The following is an 11009-nucleotide window of genomic DNA, read 5'->3' as shown; positions in this document are numbered from 1 at the left end:
GGGCAAACGGAGGCCCAGATTGTAGCTTATTCTGTGACTGAAGTTTCACCCGGGGGTCTGCCGAGAACGTGAAGGGGATTTCTTTATTTAGCACCGGCTTTAGGATATTTCAATGTGGGATATTTCTTCCATCAAGGACCTTGATAACAAAGACCAGACTACAGCCCTAGGGGAGCAGGTAGCTTCTGTCTCATTATATGCGTGGCTTTTACTGTTTGGAGGGCCTTTTGCCAGTACACATTTTCTCGTGAACTAGGAAACCAGAGCCCGGGTGTGATGTATTATTGATAGGATTGTAATTTACTCTTCTCAGGTTGTATCTACAGTGTATACCGTTAGCACAACCTATGAAATTACCAGTGGTTGTATATATTTGTCTGTTCAGGTTTGGCTTAATGATATTTGCCTTTTGCCTCAATAAAAGATCATGAATAAAGCGAGCAGGGCAACATTGCTTGTTGTTGCAGGGGAAATTTGATTAAATCATTTTCTCTGTGTTGCGTCGTGGCGAGCCATGCTTTGCAATGAAGATATGGGACATAAAATAGCGGGGGCTGGATGGGGAAGACGGATGGGGCAGTTCGCTCCAGCTCACAGCACATGCTGGCTTCCCTGGCAGGTGGCTCCGGGCTGGCTCACGCTCCTTCCGAATGGGAGATTAACCACCCTGCCCGTGCGGCACCAGCAGGGGGAGGGGGCAGTTCAGACTCTTGTGTCCGTGCTGCGAAGATGGCGTTGGAGTGCGATTTGGGGTATGGAGACCCAACAGTGCATCAGGTAGAGCGTAGAGGAAAATATTTTGGAGAAATGCTTATTCCTCTCGTCTCCTGCCCTCAGTCTGGGAGCCCTGTATTCCTGAGGGGCGGAGTCCCAGGAAGGGGTGGAGGGGTGAAGAGGCCCCTCCCCTCAGAGGTCACTGGCTGGGGGAGGGGGCTTCGATACCCAAGTGACAGGCGTCCGTCTGTAAAGCTGGACTCTCCTTTATAGCCAGCTCCTAAGAAAAACACCACTCGGCCAAGCCAGGGGCATCTACTGACTTTTACCATTTGGGGCACATTCTGGAGGTGAAAACCGGTTTTTCTGAAGTCTTGTCAGGGGCACGCTTTGTTCAGATTTTGCCTCTTTAGTGGACTGGCTCCCTGAAGGAGCCTCTGTTTACCTGAGGAAGGGGCAATTCACAGAAAGGCTTGGGCATCTCCTCAGTAACTGGGTGGGACTTCCTTTGGACTTAGGGGCCCACCCTGTTCCCCACAACCTTCTTCTTCCCTAAAGAAGAGACGTGGAGAAAAAAAAAGGCAAACCACACAGGACTGTAAAGCCAATGAAATCAATGCTAAATCTCTCAAAGCAAATCATAGAGCCTGACAGCTGAGAAGTATTATTTGTTTTTTCGCCTTCCGGATTTTCACCAAGCCTGGTGTTTTAATCATATGTCTTGGGGAGAAGAGACCCATATAAGGGCAATTACAATGGATAAATGATTAAATGTTAGACCTGACATTTTTATGTGTCAAATATGTTGAGTGCATTAACCTTTACAGAATTTGCACCCGTACTATATGAGATATATCTTGTATAGCGTCTCAAATATCTGCAATCTGCCCTCACTTAAATCTTACTTACATTCATTTTATTACAATATAAATGGGTTTTAGACATCTTAATAGAGTTTTTTTTACACCATTCTGCAGGTCCTGCTGGAACTGCAGGGAGGCTGAGGGCGGTAGGGTTCCTTGCTGATTTCAAACAGTGCTCCAGCCACCTGCCTGGAGAACCCAAGGAGAGCAGGGATTCTGTGTTGGTTGTTCAAGCCCATGTCTCCGTTTTAGCTCAAAGGGGAGGTGACTTAGAAGGCCAGGGAGTCGGCATCCAACAGCGTGAATCACAGAGACAGAAAACTTTTAATTTTTATGAGTTACAGAAAACACACACGTCCATGGCATTCATTTTAGAAAGAATAAGCAGATCCCATCTGTGGCGCTTCTGCCAATCTGCCCATCGCCCGTCCCATCTGCGGAAGGATACTCACAGCAGATGTCTGCATCTCTCACGCCTCTCACTGGGCCTTTCCTTTTCCAAGTCAAAGCTACGCTTGCAGCTGCTCTGGTGTCAGTTCCACGCCTCCTGAACTTCACTCCACTGAAATCTGGTTGGGTATGAGACAGACTCCGGTGGAATGAAGGACAAGAGAAGCACATGGACGGTCTGAGGTCTTTTTCTCAGAGGGTGGGCCACGTGTCAAGCCTGGCCTCTGCACGCAGGGTTGTTGCCTGGCCGAAAGCCTTCGGGATCTTTGAATCACAGACTTGGGAGGTGTGGGAGATCTGAGTACTCACATCTTCCCCAGGATCACTTCCTCCCAGGAGCTGCAGAGATCCAGCTCACCAAGATCCCCCTGTGTCTGCAGCACCAAAGATGCTGAGTGGTGGGGATGGCCTGCGGGACTGGGACCCTTGCCGTTTCTTGCCCTGGAAGCAGCCATTCCACACCAGTCCATGTGGAAGCTTCTCTGTGTTTACCTAGATGGATGCTGGTCATCCTCCTCTTTGGTCTGTGTCCCCCTGCGTGGGCCGTAACTGAGCTTGGTCCTGGCTACAGAAGGCAGGTGTTCTGAAAGTGCTTTAGAAGAATCCATCTACTGTGCACTTGCTTACCAAGGTGGAGGGAGGCAGGGGCGGGGGCGTTGCCCTCCAGAACACACTGTCCAGAAAGCGTGAACAGCACTTGGCAGGCCCATCTGCGGGTGCGAAATGGGAGGAAGAATGGACGGCTGGAGCCAGGCACCCTGGTCGGGGCTGGGGCAGGAGGGCACATGAGGGTGAGCCTTCTTTTTCTTTCTTTTTTTTTTTTTTTGCGGTACACGGGCCTCTCACCGTTGCGGCTTCTCCCGTTGCGGAGCACAGGCTCCGGACGCGCAGGCTCAGCGGCCATGGCTCACGGGCCCAGCCGCTCCGCGGCATGTGGGATCTTCCCGGACCGGGGCACGAACCCGAACCCGTGTCTCCTGCATCGGCAGGCGGACTCTCAACCACTGCGCCACCAGGGAAGCCCTTTCCGTTTTTCTTTTTGTTTGTTTGTTTTTGTTTCTTTTTTTGAGGGTGAGCCTTCTTGCTCTCACTCCTACAGACTCATCTAGGATGGCCACTTTCCGGGGGCCCCCCATGCTTTCCCAAACTTCCTGGAAATGGCACCAGTACATCTTCTCGGGGCTTGGGGATGGGGAATGTGGAGAGGGAGGCCATAACCTGGATTTCAGAGACTGATAAACAGAGAGGATGGAAACCCTCTGAGAGCTCTCTGTCCTCCTACAAAGAGATGCCATCCACCCGTTGCTATGTAGTTACTGCCCCTCCCCTTCCTCGCTGTGTTCAGACGTGCCCTGGGCTCAGTGTAAGCCCCATAAAAGGCTGTTCTCAGCACCGACTTGCTGACTGGGTGAGTTAGGGCAGATCCACCCTGTTGTTTGGAATACTTTCTTCCCGGGGCTTGTTCTGGCCCGATGCAGGGAGGCAGCGGCTTGTAACGTGGCTCCCCACCCCCCATCCAACCCCCTGGGCGTTGGGCATCTCAAAAAAGGCTCTTCAACAAGGGCTCGGGGTTCCAGCCATTGCTGAGGCAGAGCCCCACTTTCCTTGGTCAGGGCGAACACAGGGTGTGCTCTGGGCAGGGATCTGGGTACCGGGAGGAAGGAGGCTGGCCCATCCTCTCCCATCAGGCTTCTTCGTAAGTACGCGTGGCTCTCAATCATGAGAGAGAAATGTGCCCCACTTGTGAATGCTCTAGATGATATGGTCCCCCTGCACTGTCTTTGAACCATTTCATAGTTAAAGGAAGAAAGAGACCAACCTGTTTGGCTCTGATAAATGATGGCAGGCGATGATGGGAGGAAATAGCTCTGGGATGGAAGGATTCTTTGCTTTCTCTCTGGATTTCAGCCCAAATCAGAGAGCACAAGGGACAATTCCTCTCCCTCCAGACCTCCCTTACCCCACTCTTACCCCTCCCAACATGTACCGTCCACCAGATTCTTCAAATCCTCCATCGGAGTGTGCAGAGAGCATCACCCTCATATGGGGTCCTTAACCTCCAGGGTGGATACTCCAGTGATGGCAGAGTCTGTAAAAGCACTTTAACTGTGAAAGGCCGTGCAAATAGGAGGTAGCACTGATATTAGAGAGCCCAGAAAAGGCAGGCCCTTCCCTTATCACCCTCCCCTCACCCTACAGACCTGCAGCTGCAACATGACAGACAGGAAAGGATGAGCTGAAACCTGTATCAGGAACCTTGACCCACTGTGGACCCCATACCTCAAGTTCAAGATTCTTCTGCCCAATATGCCTTCGCCAACTTGATGTCCCAGTGACCTTTGCCTTGGCCACTTGCATTGTGGGGTTTGTTTGGAGAAGCAAACCACACATGTATTTGGCTATAGAGTAAGTTCATCCCCTGACTGCCCTCCTGTGCTGCCCAACCGCCTTCAGGACTGTGCCTTAAATGACTTCCTAATAAAACCAACTTGGACATGAGAACCAGAGAACGGAACCCAGGTCCTGAATCTCCTGTTAGGGCTGCACCCTCTAGCCCAGGACTGAAAAGCCAGTCAGCCCCCTGTTCCTCTCATTGGGTAAATTTTCACGAAACCAGACAGAACTGCAATCAGGGTACTTAACTGGTTAGCTCCCACCTCACCACACCAGTTCCGATTATCAGGGAGATTTATTGCCTGGGATCCCTGGCAGTCTCTGAGAGAACATGGAACTGACTGGGGATTTGGTGAACATACAGCAGGTTCAGTTCTTTTAGCCTTGGGGGAGGTTGATAACCAACTTCCAGGGGCTGTGACTTCTTCCACAGCTCACTCGCTTCTCTTTTTGCCCAATGATTCTCTTAATGGAGCCTCTTGGCTTTGGTTTTCCAATGCCCCCCACCCCCCAATCCAGAGATTTCAGACTCACCTGTCAGTATGAGTGTCTGTACCTTCAGGTAACAGGGCCTCCTCTGAGCTTGATTCAAAACAATACATAGATTTTTTTCATCAGATAATTCAGAACAAAGGGATGGCTGGAGACTCGTGCGCATGAGAGGAAGAAAAGGAATTCCAAGTCCTGGAATGTTCTTTCACTCCTAAGGTTTGAGGACCGGGAATAAGAAACGAGGAGCACTTACTGTATAAAGTGTCCAGCTGAGCAGGCCCGTGCAGAACAGAAATGGGTCCTGAGTGAGGGCAGGTGGGGGCCGGTCCTGAACAGTCACTTTACCTTTAATTAAAAAAGCATATGAAAGCAGAGGAAAGGGGAGATGGAATAGAGGGGAGCAAATTCAGCCAGAAAGAAAGAGTTTGGAGTACGGTGGGGCTCAGTTGAACTTTCAGCACAGACAATAAAAGAGAGAGAAGCCGGTTTTTCCAAGGCAAAGGTGAAGAAGTAGGACTCAGCCCCTTTCAAGGAGGTGGTGCTAGTTCCACACTTTATTTATGCACCTCTCCGCCAAGCTTCGGGTTACCTGCCGAGCCCGCCCAATGCGGAGAGGCCTGGGCCGCTGGCTCCGCCTCTCAGCACCCACACCCCCTGGGGGCCAGGAATGGCGAGGCCCTTCTGCACCTAACCTCGCTTTCTTACTGTTCTGTAAACACCAGAAAAAGGAGGGGAGGTCTCTATCCTTGGAGAGACTCAGGTGATCTGAGCGCTCTTCCTGGCCTCCCAGAAACCTGGGGAAGGAAGAAAGGGAATCTCAGATCTTATCCCGGCTAGGAGGGGCTGTGTGTGTGTGTGTGTGCGCGCGCGCGCGCGCGTACGTGCGCGCAGGTAGTGGAACTGGATGGCCTCTGGAGCTTTTAGCCGTACTCCTGGGTCCTAGCTCTACGCAGTGCACATCAGGAATCCAGCAGAGATCCGCCACCCCATCCAGGGACCCTTGGGCCCGAGGAGAGGCCCAGCCAGTGGGTTATCCTGGCATTTAGTACAGAGTGAGTTTGCTGCGCTCCTCGTGAAGAGTAAGAGGCTTTTATAATCCAAGAGGCTTTCAGACCCTCTTCTCTTTCATTCCAGGGGGTGGGGAAAAACACTACCCTGTGTGAGAGGAAGTTGGGAAGAGACAAAAGGAATTGGAGAAAGAGCCAGACAACTCATTAGGAACATTAAGGAGGTTGGTCTATCAACTACTGATTATTTTAATTCCCCTTCCCCCTCTCCTCCCCATCTCCTTCTTCCCTCTCCCCATTTCTCCCTCTTGCCACACCGGGAGGGCAACGGCACTTGAAGTCTCCTCAGATGTGGTGTATTTTGCCGAGACTCCTAGCCTGACTTCCATGTGCTCTTAAGGCAGATCTCCTGGTGCTCAGGGAAAGTAGATTCCTCCCCCCTCCCAGGAAAGGAGGGGAATTAAAGAACCCAATTTATAGGATATCGCGGGGCCGTGCTGTCCCACAGCGCTTCGTAGAACCCAAATTCTCTCTCTGCTCAAAATCTCTTCAGACATCAACCAATCCAAACTTCTTACCAAACAGATGGGAAAACTGAGGCTCTAAGAGGAGAATTTCTGTCTCAAGTTCATGCAGCCAGTGTAGGGTTAAGATTCAAATATACCTGGATCTCCTGGCTTCCATCAAAGGGCTCTTTACAGCAGACACTCCGTGATTGCCTTCCCCAGTTCTGGAGGGCCTTGCGTCTGCCTGGAGCATTCTGCACTCTTTCTGGAAGAAGAAAAGGTTCCACTGGGGCTGATGGGAGGGAGATTTTCCAGGTGAGAGCTTTCTTAAGTCTATGGACTCCTCCCCCAGACCATCAGGGCACATAATTTCCCTGACATCTAGACTCAGTTTGCCTTATCACAGCCTCAGCTCTTCCATTTCCCAACCAGTAATGTAGACTGAGAAGTAGAGATGACCAAGATGAGCCACACTTGTGGAGTAGAGACCCCGTGCCCTTGTCCACCCCTCCCTCCCTGTATTTCATTCATTCACTCTCTGTGCCCTTGTCCATCCCTCCCTCCCTGTATTTCATTCATTCACTCTCTGTGTCCTTGTCCATCCCTCCCTCCCTGTATTTCATTCATTCACTCTCTGTGTCCTTGTCCATCCCTCCCTCCCTCTATTTTATTCATTCACTCTCTCCCTCACTGCCTCACTCCACGATGGCATCAACTCTGTAGCAGGTGAGTGAGGGACTGTGCTTACCCTTGAGGAACTCCCAACTTAGTTACACAGGTACATGGACAGACAGAAAAAACAGGCCAATGAGAAAAACACGATGAATACCCCCCAGAAAGAAGCTGCCAACTTTTGTCTGTGAGATTCAGGGAAGGTCCCACAGAGAAGGGGACACCCGACCTGACTCTGAAAAGACGAGGAGGGGACAGGAAGTTGGTAAGGACCTGGCTTGAATGAAAGACCTGAGGAAGGAGCCCTCGCCCTCTAGTTCAGAAGCTCACCCCGCTCCCAGGTAGGACTAGAGGTAGGTGGCTCGCTGCTGGCCCCAAAATGTGGGGTGAAGGGAAGGGAACGAGGGGTACCAAAGGTAGAAAATAGGCACAAATCCTGCTGGTCAGATTCTTTCCCCTCCAGGGGTCATCTTAGATCTCTGAATTTGTTCAGCAAAATGGGAACAAATTATAGCCCAGCTGACATGGCCGGGAAAGTCTCACCTGCCCTTTATTAGTGGTAGTATTATCTACCTTCCCCTCAACTTGATTCACAAGGGTCCAGGAGGATGCTCTGTGGACTGGCTGGACACTGGTTTGTATGGCGGGTCAACAAGGCGGTGGGAAGCACATCAGGGTGGCTTTGCGGAAAGCCTCCTGTCTCCCCACCCCTGGGTCTGGCTCTTTGTTCCAAAGTCAGCTTGAGAGGTGAAAGCCCTAGGAGTCCTCCTTGCCCCCAGACTTCTAGGTCCGCGCCTCTAAGAGGCTTTCCCCAGACTCTTTCAAGGGTTACCGCCCTGCCTGCCTGCCTGCGAGTGTGTGCTTGTGGGCAGAGGAGAACGGACTGGGGAGGGCAGGGCTGTCGGGCTGGGAGCACGGGGCTCCCATCTCCACTCAGGAGCTGGCCATTCTAGCGGGATTTGCTCATTTTCTCCAACTGAGCTGCACATTTTGGTTTGACTGTGTATCCCTGATCCTGACTCCTTCTCCCCTCACCATGCCTGAGTCAGGCTGCTGTGCTGTGGAGGATCTTTGGTCCACACATGCCTCTCTGGGTCCTGGAAACCCACGAAAATTCCCTCTGCTCTGACCTCCAGCCCCTTAACTGACTGTCACCTCTTTATTTGCAAAAGACTGCAAAGTCTCCCACATGTTCTAGTACCTGATTCAATTAGATTCTGGTTACAAGCTCATCGAAGTTTGCAGCTGTACCTCCACACCTTGCGCTGTGCCTGAGATCTTCCTTCGAAGGTCTGGAATCAGCTGCAATTCTTTCTACTGGGGAGGGACAGCAGAGGAGCTTCCAAAGAGCCCTGTTGTACAACATTTGGAGCGGGCTGGCCTCTTGGAGTGAAACAGGAAGGATAGTATGACACAAAGAGACAGCTTATTCCCAGGAACCTGCTGGGGACATCAGTGCCTATGCCTGGGGGACGAGGAGGGCCCCCTTGGGCTGCCTGCGGACTGGAGCTTTCATTACCAGCTTTCCACTGGTCCTGGGCCTCCACTCTACATATTGAAGAGTCAGGAGGACCTCTTCCTGAGAGGTTTCTCAGGGCCCAAAGTCAGGAGGAACGCATGCTAAGTCATCTGCCTCTACCTAGTTCTGTACTTTGGCCCAGAAAGTAACCGCACACATGTAGGGTAGGGAAGATGTGATTCAGCAGCAACATAAATAGAAAACAAAACAAAACAAAAAACTTAGGATTTGAGCTTATGGTAAGCTTTAGGGGACTCAATGTTTTGATATGGCTGCCAAAAGAGGAAACTCTATCTTTGGTTGTATTATTAGAAATATGAGACCAGAAACAAGGGAGGTGATATTCCTACTCTGTACTGCTCAGATTATACTCGGTTTACTATGTTTGGTTATGGGCTCCACATTTTAAGAGGGGTCAAAACAAGTCTGAAAGTGAGAAAAACATGATCAGAATGGTGAGAGGACTTGAACACAGATCACTCTGACAAAGGATTAAGAGACAGGGGCTGATTAGCCTGGAGAAGCAATTACTGGGGAGTAGAGGGAGGGATATGATAGCCGTTTTCATTAATACATGAAGGTGTGCCATGTAAAAGAGGTTTATATTTGTTCCTAGTGGTCTCATGGGATGGAATGAGGGGTAACTTCTTTTCCTATCCCCTGTTCCCTATAGAAGTAGCTTCTTAGAAATAGACCACAAAGGACACAGGCAGGCAGCGAAAGAAACCTGATGGTTCTGGAGTCCATAGAGCCCCTCAGAGAGGATAAACGCTCACCCCAGAGTGGAAAGACTAGGCACGCTTTCTGCATACACCCACCGGGTGGTACAGAACACCTGTCTGAACAGGTGGAGCCAAAGCCCTAAACCCAAGTCAATAAATCAAATGGAGGCCCCTTCCTGCCCTCGTGAATACACCTTCCCTCCCGCTTCATGGTATCTCCTTAGTTGACTTGCCTGGTGCAAGTGTTGTGCCCTCAGAAGTTGAGTTTGGGGTTGCTTTTCACTAGCCAGCCCTTTGTACATTGACTGTTTCCCGACACCACATCCCCACTCTGCACATACGATCCTGCGATCAGTGCACACCTCTATAATACATTACCTTATAGGTATTGATTTCTTGTCCTTCTGTCTCTCTAGACCTTGAACCTCTTTAAAGAAAGCCAGCACCTAGAAGTTCCTGGCTTGTGGTAAGTGCTCAGTAAACATTTGTTGACTGGGTGAAGGTGAGGAGAGGCCTGAACTGGGAATTCTGACCCTCTGTTACTGAGGAGACTTGAGGTCTGGGGCTAACACCACAGCCTCCAACTCCCCTGGCCCCATTACACTCCAATATGGATCAGAACTGTCCCAGAGTTTCAGGACCTGCCACCAGATGTTTTCCTGCTCTGGGAGATCTGACGGCTTGTTGTTCACTCATCTATTTCTGGGCTGGGGCTGGAGACCCCTCATTCCTGAGGTGGGCACATTCTCTGGAAGCTGTAGAGGCAGCAAGGCGGGCTGAAGCCGGCCCTGTTGTGGGTCTCCTCTCCCAGGCCTCTCCCTCCCAAGGCCTAACCTAGTCCTTCAGGTGAGAGAAACAACTTCGAGGCCTGCCCACATGCCCCTCCTGGACAGAAGAGAGATCCCAGGGGACATTATGGTGCATGAAAGCAAAATCGTTTGTCTTTAGCACATTTGTCACTCTGGACATTTCCTACAGTTATTGCCTCCAAAAAAAAGTCTCTCCAACTTGCTTGGAGGTTTTCTGGGTTGGGAGAACTTCCATTTCCATGGAGAATGGTTGTTTGAGATTTTATTTTTCTACATCAACACCTGAATGCCACTTTAGGAAAACAGAGGGGTGGGGGAGCATTCTTAATAGAAGAGGCTTTGAAAAGCTGAAGCAGTTCATGTTATTTGACATCAAGAGCAGAATCAAAAAACACTGAGCTAGAGATAGCTTGCACCTTCCTCTGTCCTCTCCTCTGGCCCTCATCATTTGGAGAACTAGAGGGTTTGGAGAACACAGAGGAGAGACAGGTGTCATTTGTTCACTGATAACTTCACTCAACCTTTCTTGTGCACCTACTATGTGCCAGATACTCTATCAGATGATGGAGATCAATGGATGGCTAAGATTGAGCCCCTGGACATAAAGACTTTACAGTGCAGTGAGGGAGCCAGTGTGGTGACATGGGCTACAAGAGGGAGGGGCAAGGACAGTAGCCCCTGTGCTAGCTAGCACTGTAGCAGCCAAGAGGGAGGAGCCTCTGTCCCTGCCTTGTATATCAGTAAGGCTTCACGGAAGAGGTTCTACCCAGATGAGCTCAGAAATATAAGAGAAAATGTGCCAACTGGAGAAAAGAGATAATTTGGTGTGGGGACTCCTTGGGCTGGCAGGGCTGAGCAGGG

General features: G+C 50.7%; 2 long non-coding RNA genes across 6 annotated transcripts in view; one reads left to right on the top strand and one right to left on the bottom strand.

Annotated features, from left to right (window-relative positions):
* Window positions 1-1806: 1806 nt before the first annotated feature.
* The window catches only part of LOC109552980 (uncharacterized), a 47202-nt gene continuing 37999 nt past the window's right edge, over window positions 1807-11009 (top strand). For 2 of the 4 annotated variants that reach the window (XR_012330959.1, XR_012330958.1), the window contains exons 1-2: window positions 1807-6144; window positions 9756-9805. This is a non-coding gene — a long non-coding RNA (uncharacterized lncRNA). Of the gene's footprint in view, window positions 6145-7196; window positions 7452-9755; window positions 9806-11009 lie in introns of all 4 variants that reach the window. The other 2 variants (XR_012330957.1, XR_012330960.1) reach the window with 2 other exon arrangements.
* Window positions 1883-9814, bottom strand: LOC109552981 (uncharacterized). Of its 2 annotated transcripts, none has more exons than XR_004525792.2 (2): window positions 7642-9814; window positions 1883-6691 (listed from the first exon to the last, which is right to left on the bottom strand). It is a non-coding gene; the product is annotated as an uncharacterized lncRNA (long non-coding RNA). The 2 variants fall into 2 exon arrangements; XR_004525795.2 differs by having other exon boundaries at window positions 8300-9814.

The sequence above is a fragment of the Tursiops truncatus genome, chromosome 1, assembly GCF_011762595.2.
Source record: "Tursiops truncatus isolate mTurTru1 chromosome 1, mTurTru1.mat.Y, whole genome shotgun sequence".
Lineage (NCBI taxonomy): Eukaryota > Metazoa > Chordata > Mammalia > Artiodactyla > Delphinidae > Tursiops > Tursiops truncatus.
Note: the sequence above shows the minus strand (reverse complement) of the source record. Positions and strands in the feature narration are given on the sequence as shown.